The sequence below is a fragment of the Octopus bimaculoides genome, chromosome 15 (genome assembly GCF_046866305.1).
Source record: "Octopus bimaculoides isolate indiv1 chromosome 15, ASM4686630v1, whole genome shotgun sequence".
NCBI lineage: Eukaryota > Metazoa > Mollusca > Cephalopoda > Octopoda > Octopodidae > Octopus > Octopus bimaculoides.
Window position 1 is genome coordinate 20,840,580 of NC_142942.1, and position 10,000 is coordinate 20,850,579.

At 31.9% G+C, this 10,000-nt stretch overlaps 1 protein-coding gene across 2 annotated transcripts in view; it reads left to right on the forward strand.

Annotated features, from left to right (window-relative positions):
- LOC106882732 (uncharacterized) overlaps window positions 1-4,468 on the forward strand; it is an 86,234-nt gene extending 81,766 nt beyond the window's left edge. For both annotated transcript variants that reach the window (XM_089363506.1, XM_014933501.3), the window contains one exon: window positions 4,002-4,468. The gene's annotated coding sequence lies outside the window, so the exon portion shown is untranslated. The remainder of the gene's footprint in view (window positions 1-4,001) is intronic.
- The last annotated feature ends 5,532 nt before the right edge of the window (window positions 4,469-10,000 follow it).

Here is a 10,000-nt window from a genome sequence, read left to right on the forward strand (position 1 = left end):
AAGAGAAAAAGATTCATAAAAAGAGAAAGGCAGAGGAGGTGAGAGGAAGAAAGAGACTGAGATGAGGAGAGAGAAAGAAAAATATGCAGAGAGAGAGGTAAGGAGAGAGAGAGACAGAGAGACAGAAAGACAGATAGATACAGAAAGAGAATGCCAGGTAAGTTTGTCTTTCATCCTTTCGAAATCGATATAAAATTACTGATTTAATGCGGTAAACAGGAAAAAGTGGGTGTCTTGCGTTCTGAGTTCAAACACTACCACGGCCTATATTGGTCAGCAGTTTAACTGGTCTTCCTGATTTTAAAATAGTGCCTGCCAGCTTGCGAACCGGGAATCAAACACAGACGATGTAAAACTCAGCAACCTTTCATTAATTTCTTAACCCAACATTTCCTTGAAGAAGGAATATGTCCAAAATGTTGCTCATTCAACTCTTCATGGCAAGTCCACTGTGCTCTTTTTTCATCGATTTTGCTATATAGACATACTTGCATACATACTTGCATACGTATGAAGCATTGTGTAGAATATATTGTATTAAGGATCGTGAGTAAGAACAGAACAATGCGAAGTAAATGCGAGGCAAATCACAAGAAAATAAATATACGAATTAATGTAGACTTGACTTGCATTCAATATTTCGGGGTTATGACACCATTTTAACGAATGTTGCAGCATTCGTTAATTTCTCGAGGATGGGGTCGTAACCCTGAAATATCGAATGCAAGGTAAGTCTACATTAACTCATATATCTATTTTCTTGTGATTTGCCTTGCATTTACTTCGCATTGTTCTGTTCTTACTCACGATCCTTAATACAATATATATATATGTATATATATATATATATATATATGTATATATATATATATATATATATATATATATATATATATATATATATATATATATATATATATATATATATATATAATATGTGTGTGTCCGTGTCTGTGTGTACGTGTGTGTATGCATACATGTATATAACATTATCGCAATCATTTTCAGTCAATATTTCTACGGTTTCATAAATTTCAAATATCGTTCGTGTTCTTGCCGCTTGTTGCCATCTCCAATCATGGATTTTTTATGTTCACCAGTCTGAGCTCAATTTTCATCCATCTTGATTTTCTTCCCTCACCAACACACACATATATCCTCCCATATATGAATACATATGCAAGTATATCTTATATTCATATATGGATGGATAAGGGCCGAGTATTTGATATATATATGTATATATATAAGTATATATATGCATGTATATGTATAAATACATATGTTCATATATGTATACATGTATATATATTTCGGGATATATATATGTGTGTGCACGTATGTGTGTGTCTCTCCATGTATGTGTGTGTTTGTGTGCGTGTGTGAGTTTGTATCTATGCGTGCGTGTATGTGCGCATGTGTCTCTGAACGCATTTTCGCTTTCTTCTCATTTTCGAGTTAGATAACTTTTCTTGTAGAAAATTTCAATTTCGTTTATTTTACATCGTAATAATAATTAGCATCATTATCGCCATCATCACTGTTACCGTCATCCTCATCTCCTTCTTCGTCACCATCGTCATCATGATCATCATTATCAATGTCAGTCATACCTATTCTTATCATCATTTTCATCATCCTCGTTCTCATCATCATAACCAACATCACAATGTACGCCATGTTTTTAATCTCCCAAATTGTCATATATCATCACCTTAGTCGTCGTCATCATCACCATCGACATCATCATCGTCGTCATCAATACCACCATAATCATCATCATCATCATCCCCTTTATCATCGTCATCATCATCATCGTCATCACCATCATCATCACCATTGCTATCGTTAATTACATTTATTTATCATTACTTTTCACACAATTACAATGAATGTTGATTTGTGTTTACATAATTGCCTTTTCTCTTTTTATTTTTTACAGATGGAAGTTTTTATATTTTAAAGAATCTTGTTTTCTTTTATTTTCTTGAGAACTTTAATAAATTAATCCAAATCCTTTTTAATTAATTCGTAATCATATTTTAACACTTAATTTGTAAATTAATTTTGATAATATTTTCATACTATGGTAAATGTGATTAATTATAAAATAAACTTTATAGAAAGCAATTTGTAAGTACCTTTTCTTGAATTTTTCCTTTGACATTTTATTTAACTTTATTATTACTATTATCATTATTATTAATATAAACAGTATTGCCTTATTTGATATTTTATATATTGATTGTTTATTGTAATTACATGGAGAAATCAAAAATTGAAATATAAATATGTTATTTTAATTAATTGATTTATCTTTCTTTAACCTCTATTAACTTATTATCTATTTAATTTTCTCTGCGTTAATGAAACCCTTCATAAATTATCTTTCCTTTCACATTTCCAATAATCTCTTCTCTTGTTCAAACTAATTATGATTAAATCGAAAAGTAACACATGAAAAAGAACCAAATATGGCGCGGGTTTTCTTATCAGCTAACAGTTTGGTGAGGTCTTGTCACAGGCCAGTGATACGACACTCCGCATTCGACCACCGTAATGAGGCCTGAAATATTTCTGTCCAACATGCTACAAATAACCTCCATGATGTAATAGAAACTTGTCTCTATCAAATAAAATGAAAAGCAGTTTGTAATTTTTCTCTGGTTTTTCGGTTCTGGATCGACACAAATCTGATAGACCTCTACCAATATGCGATCTAACCTCCCAACCACGTCGATCTGGCTTAAGTCCCACTGTGGAGTACTTTGGGCAAGTGTTTTCCTCTAAAGCTCCAGATCAACTAAAACATTGTGAGAGGACTTAGTATACGGAAACTGGAAGAAACCTGCAGCATATAAAAGTATATATCTGTCTGTGTGTCTTTGTGTGGAGGAGTGTGGCTTAGTAGTTAAGGTTTGGATTCATGATCGTAATATTGTGGTTTCGATTCCTGAACGGGGCTAAACCACTGCTAGGTTTAGCATTTCAATTGAACATATATAGAGTAAGATCTCCAACTACCACGCTGGTGATATGTAGCGAGCCGTGTATCATTTGCTACCGGGCCGCACAGACGGAGTAAATATTTCAATATTATTTCTATTGTATTACCTATCGAAGTTTGCAGGAAAATGTTTGCACTATATGTGCGTTACATATACTAATATATAAACATTATATACGCAATAAATACATTATATATTATGCACTTTATTACGTTTTCTCAAGCAGGTGATTTGCATGAGACTTGTCTGTAGTGCAGAACAGCTTGTGGAACACGGATGTAGAGGATCGATCGTGATCCATCGAGTAGAGAAATCAAGTTAACCATTAAACAACATCAGACAAATACAATATCATCAATAGACAAAGGCATGACGCCTGGATTAAGAAGCTTGCGTTGCAACCATATGATTTCAGATTCAGTCCCGCGGTGAGAATAGAGGGCAGATGTCTACTACTAAAGCCCCGAGCTAAACACTGCGTTGGGAGTATAATTGATTGACAGAAACTGTGTGTAGGACCGTCTTACTTGTAATTAAAAGCATACAAACAGACACACGCACACTCAGAGAGATACACACACACACGCACATGCACACTCACGCATGCACACACACACACACACACACACACACACACACACATGAACATGAGAAATTGCTCGTAAGATATTCAGTCACCCTCTCTTACGTACGTTTCATTAACACAGGATGATTAATAGTTGCATAATGCAAATTATATAATCAAGATTTATTGTACAAAGATCAGAGACGTGTAACTTTTATATGCAAAATTGTTACATTGAAAGGATATCAGAAATCTCCATTATTGATAAACACATAAATATATATACATAATCAAATAAGAGTGTGTGTATATGTATATATATATTATACATATTTATATATATGTAATTATGTATGTTTTAAATTAAATAGAATAACATCAGTTCAAATAAGATGTATTATAATTTTCTGATTCATTTTCAATTTTAGGTTAAAATAACACACATACACACACAGAAGAAAGCAAGCAAGAGACATTATTTGTGTCGAAGAGGAACATCCAAGCACTGAATTCATTTCTTCGTGATGATCTTCAACCATTTTAACTACATTTTCTACGAAGAGAATCGTGGAAAATTTAACCTACACCGTTTACTGTTCATTTTAGAGAACTATCCATTTACCTATCGATCTATCAATCAGACGTTTATTCTAATTAACTTAGATACTGAGACTAGAATGCAGCAATGACACGAACAACTGCAACAACATATACAATGATATATATACATATATATAAAGAACAGAGACATTTAAAGGGGAAGAAACTGCAAAGAACGAAGGGGAGGTAATTTCTGGAAACGAATTTTAAAGAGGAAAACAGATTTAAAAAAAACACGGGAATAAAATCTTATTCGCAAAACATAAAACGTGTTGCGCGAAAGCAAAAAGAAAAAGGAAGAAAAGATTTATACTTTGTTTATAACACAGACGTGTTTTTTAATTTCAACTCCTTCTCTTCTCTTTCCTTCTCTCTCCTGGTCTCTCTGTCTGAAAACCCATCTTATATATATATATATATATATATATATATATATATATATATATATATATATATATATATATATATATATATATATATATATATATATATAATATATATAATATATAATATATAATATAATATATATATATATTTAATACAAGTTTACATATATATATATATGTATTTACACATGTATATAGCACACTGATACGTAGGTATACATACATATATACGTGCACATACATAAACACACACATATATATATATATATATTACATTCATACATATATAGACACACACGCACACACGCATATATATGTAAATATATACGTACATAGAAACGCATATACATTGACTCGTTAACAACAGCAAATAGAGTTCACTAAAGAAATTAATTTAATTAATTCTTTTAATGCTTAATGAACTCTGAGTCTTAGACAGAGTTTACAGACAAAAATACAAAAACAAAACAGCAATAGCAAGAATAATAATAACAATAATATTAATAAATAGAATATAAATACTAGCTGACTTCATCAATATTACATATATTATTATTATCAATATTATTATTATTATTATTGTTGTTGTTATTGTTATTATCATCATCACTATTTTGTTTTAATCTTTTTCTCATAAGCCAACCCCCAGCCCGTCACCCCACTCAACTCCCCAAAACATTAAAATACCTTGAATATGAATAGGAATTCCAACATCACGAAGTAAATTAACCCAAACTTTACAGGAAAAACAAAAGAAAAGAAATATAAATGTATCTATATATAAAGAAAAGGACAGGAATATTTAAACTTATATTTAAAGAAAAAAACAATAAAAAAAGAGGAAACGATGTGAAATCGAACCGAAACGACAAAAAAAATTGAACAATTTGTTTATTGGCTGGATGTTTCTGATTCTTCAAAACATTAAAATATGTACTCTGGGATATAAAATCGTATATTTCATCTTTCTGCTTCGATTTGTATAATTCTTTGTATTTTTATTTTCTATTGTTGTTTTATTTCTTTGTTTACATTCTAATTTAGGGGTTTTTCTACTTTAGACATAACTGGGAGTTTCTCAACTATATTTCTTCAGGATTCGATCGTACAGGACAGTGCCTTCGGATGAAGTATTTGAGGTCTTAGTTTCGTTCAAATGTTTGCGTCGAGGAAAAAAAACTAAGGCTTGGGTGCAGTTGTATATTGGGTTCGAAGGCTTGTGTTATTTCTGTTTCCTCTCTGTGGTTTGATAACGTATGAGACGAGACTGGTGCCAAGAAATATTTGCCCTAAGATAGTGGCCTTTTCTCATAGGCAGCACAGAAGGCATTGAGAAGGTATCTCTGTATGTATAGAAAACTATCAGCTGTCTTCTACAAAATCCTTCGTCAGGCTTGCGATTACAGATGCAGAAACCTGGAAAATCCTCATCAACGGATCACTGTATATACATGCACACATGCATTCACACACACACATAGAGGCACGCAAAATATTGATACATTTATGGACGTGTGTGTGTGTGTGTGTGTGTCTGGTATTTTGCTGGCAGTCAATCTTCCAATTAAACTAAATGTGATGTTCTTACTGGTTGTCCAAATTACTGATATTGTCTATGGATCGCAACCTATGGCAATGTAATTGCTTTTCGGTGGTGAGTGAGAATTCGAAGTTAGAAAGCACAGAGTCGGAACAGTTAGCTAATTTATCTTATCTGATTCATTAAAAATTTTGCTAATCCATATATAATCTACATATCTCTATATAACATATAATCTATAATCAATATTATATATATATTACGTAGAATCCACATACCTAAACACATTGTGTGCACAGCAACAAGGCTAAAATAGCTGTTGGGGAACATGAGATTCTAGTTGCAGTCTAACTGAGCGGTATTGTAGTTAACTGTTTAAAAGAGTCTCAAGACTCAGGTCGATGGATGACTCAAGGATTCAAAAATTCAGCTCTGTTGCAATTCCTCACACGATTAATTTGTACGAGAATTACGTTGAGATTATATCTATCTGTGGAATGTTCAATTTATTTTGCGCTCATTTAAGGAGTACATAATTTATCGCCATTAGTGTACACAGAACTTAAAATGTAATATTTGGTGAATTAATGAAACTGTATATCGGTTCCGAAATGCAGAAGCTCACCCGACTCCTAACCAGTCATCTATATACAACATCACATTTGTACCAACTTCCTGCAACAGACGCAATTCTAATTTTAACTTGCCGACACATAGCTAAACCCTTCATTTTGAATTCAATGATAACCCACCCGAGGCATGGGAGACAGCGCCTGTATATCTACAACAGCCTTCACAAGCTCGTGTATTCATATTGCTTTCTGGCCTACAGAATTATGAACAAGCCTTTTATAATTCTTAGGTTAAATTTACCTTTCAGATTTTCAAAGAAACTGTACCGAACCAGGGCGAGGGATTTGAGGGAATGGAATCAAATGCTTTGTGGTATTGCACCAGTTCTTTGTTGAATTCTCGCCGTGGCCTTCATGGATAGTCATCTGAATCCATTGCCGTGTTTGACACCATTCTCTGCCACTTGGGTAACTTAATAGAGTTTAATCTGTTGTAAGCTTTTGAGACCATGTCCTCATTAGTTAGGTTTCCAGAGTGTAGAAAAGATACACATCACCTAGATAAAACAGGATGGAATTGTGTTTTAAACAAATAGTGTCTAAACAACTAGTAAATGGAGCAATACAAAATGATGTAGAAGTAATGAAATTCAGAAACTCTAATTTCAGGAGAGTAGGATCTACAAAAATGACATACAATAAAAGAATAATTAAGCTAACCAATGTAAAAAATAAAAAAACAATTTAATGTGAAAAAAAAAAATGAAAATTTAACCCAATGAATATATATTAAATATATTATGTTATGATGCAGAGTGAATGATAGTAAAATAATCAACAAATTATTACAAGAAAATTATGGAAATAACTGATGAATAAATTGTAAGCGTTGAAAGAATTATAGAAGAAATATGTCAGGGCTTAGGGAAAATGGTTATTAGGCTTATAAACACTGAGAGGTAAAAACGATATATGCAGATGAATACAGCAGAAAAACAATTTTCTGGATAAAACTATCTGGAATCTTATAGACAGAGAAATAACAAAAAAATACGATGAATCGACTCGTGAAAGATACAAAAATGAACGAAGTGGAAAATGAAACAGCGACGGAAAAATGTACAACGAAATAAAACCAAATTAAAAGCCGAAATAATAGAACATTCGCCTGAAATTTCCAGCGATTTGAAAGATGAGCCACAATAAAAAGAACTCATCTTATGTGTGTGCATGTGCACATAGTTTTGTGTATATTTTCAGTTTAAATAATCTGATCAAGATAAGTATATATATGTTTGCATAATTAAATACTTTGTTTGTATATATATATATATATATATATATATATATATATATATATATATATATATATATATATATATATATATATATATATATATATATACATAAATATATATATATATATATATATATATATATATACATATATATAGAGATAGATAGATAGATAGATAGATAGATAGATAGATAGATAGATAGATAGATAGATAGATAGATAGATAGATAGATAGATAGATAGACATAATACAAACTAAGAAGGGAGAAGAGGCAAAATGGAAACCAATACACAATCCACAAACTCGCCGTCGAATAGAAAAAAAGCCATTCCAAACATGATTTTTCAATGAGAAGATTAAGCGATGAAATATTTCTGTTGGAAGGTTGTGAAAGTTACGGCTCAACTCAAGTCGTACACATTAAACCGAAAAGCTGCTTATAGTGTATTTTTATTTACATTCATCAAAGCTAAGAATCTTCCAAATATTAACTTCTATGCGTCAACCTTGTTCATAACTTCAAATAATAAATTAATCTAGTAAAAGATTAAGCTCAGTTGATTTTTGTAAGTCTTCTCTATTAGTCTGGAATCAATTTGCTTCTCTGGTTCTTCAAATCTGGGGGATTAATATATCGACATCATTCAGAGTTCTGCTTATTATGGAGGAACTCTCAAATGATGTTCTTCACAAGTAAGCCAATAATGTGCCTTTTACCGTCTCTCAATCCCTCTCCTTCTCTTCCTACCTCCTTCTCTCTGTCTCTTCGTATCCCTGTCTTATGGAGGAACTCTCAACCACGAATTGTTATCATTCCGTCATATTTCCGTTTAGTAATATAAACGTGATGGTGATACTGTGTCAATGTTTCTCTTTTCTCTCACTGTCTCTCCTCTCTCACGTTTCTCTAAACTCTCTCCATCTCACTCCCACTCTTCTCTCACTCTCTCTCTTTCTCTCTCTCTCTCCTCTCTCACTCTCCTCTCTCACTCTCTTTCTCCAGCTCAGGCACATACACACACACAAGCTTCCCAATGTGCATGCATGCCCCTATTAAGCAGACGCTGGTGATTGTTATATCCTCAACGAATATTCTCCGATTGCTGGCTTGACCTGATGGCAAGAATATAATTCCGCCTATAAAAATGGGAACACTAAATAGTAGCGTCCTAGATATACTGTTCCTGCAAATGATCCAAGATTATTACAGAATACCGGGAGGTAAATAACTAAAAGACAATATTACAGAGGTGAATACAGAACCGTATTTCCACACAAACTCTCTGTTTCACACGCATACATACCTATATATAAATATGCTTATATATATATATATATATATTTATATATATATACAGAATATGTATATATATATATATATATATATATATATATATATATATATATATATATATATATATACACGCATATATCTATATATATATATATATATATATATATATATATATATATATGTATATATATATATATATATATATATATATAGATGCATAGATACACTCACACATGCACCCACATATATGCATATATACACAAACAAATATTTATGCATATAATGGTGGAAAATTTGGGGCACTTCACCAGAGGTCAGTAGACATTGCAGGATACAACGAGTTGGAAAGTTTTGCTATTCAAATTAAAGGCATTATTTAATTCCTCCTCTATTTTCATCTTACCGCTGATTAAAATTTTTTTCTTCTACTCTGCCGTACAGTCAACTCAAACAAAAATATTTTTGGAACTGGCTACTGGTTTGCTTTAATTACAGTTTTATCATGACTAGAGCAACGTCCTCGAAATATTTAGAGACTAAATTATTTGTTTTAAATAAAATACAATTGATAGCTTCTGAATAGCTGGAGGCCGTGCTGCGCTTGCGTCTTATAAACGTAACTTTCAAAATATTTAATTAAAAAAAAAACGGGAAATAAGCATGAAATTAAGTGTTGCTATTATAAGAAAGAGGAAATAACTGAATTTTATGACATCACTAACAACAAAGAAAGAAGG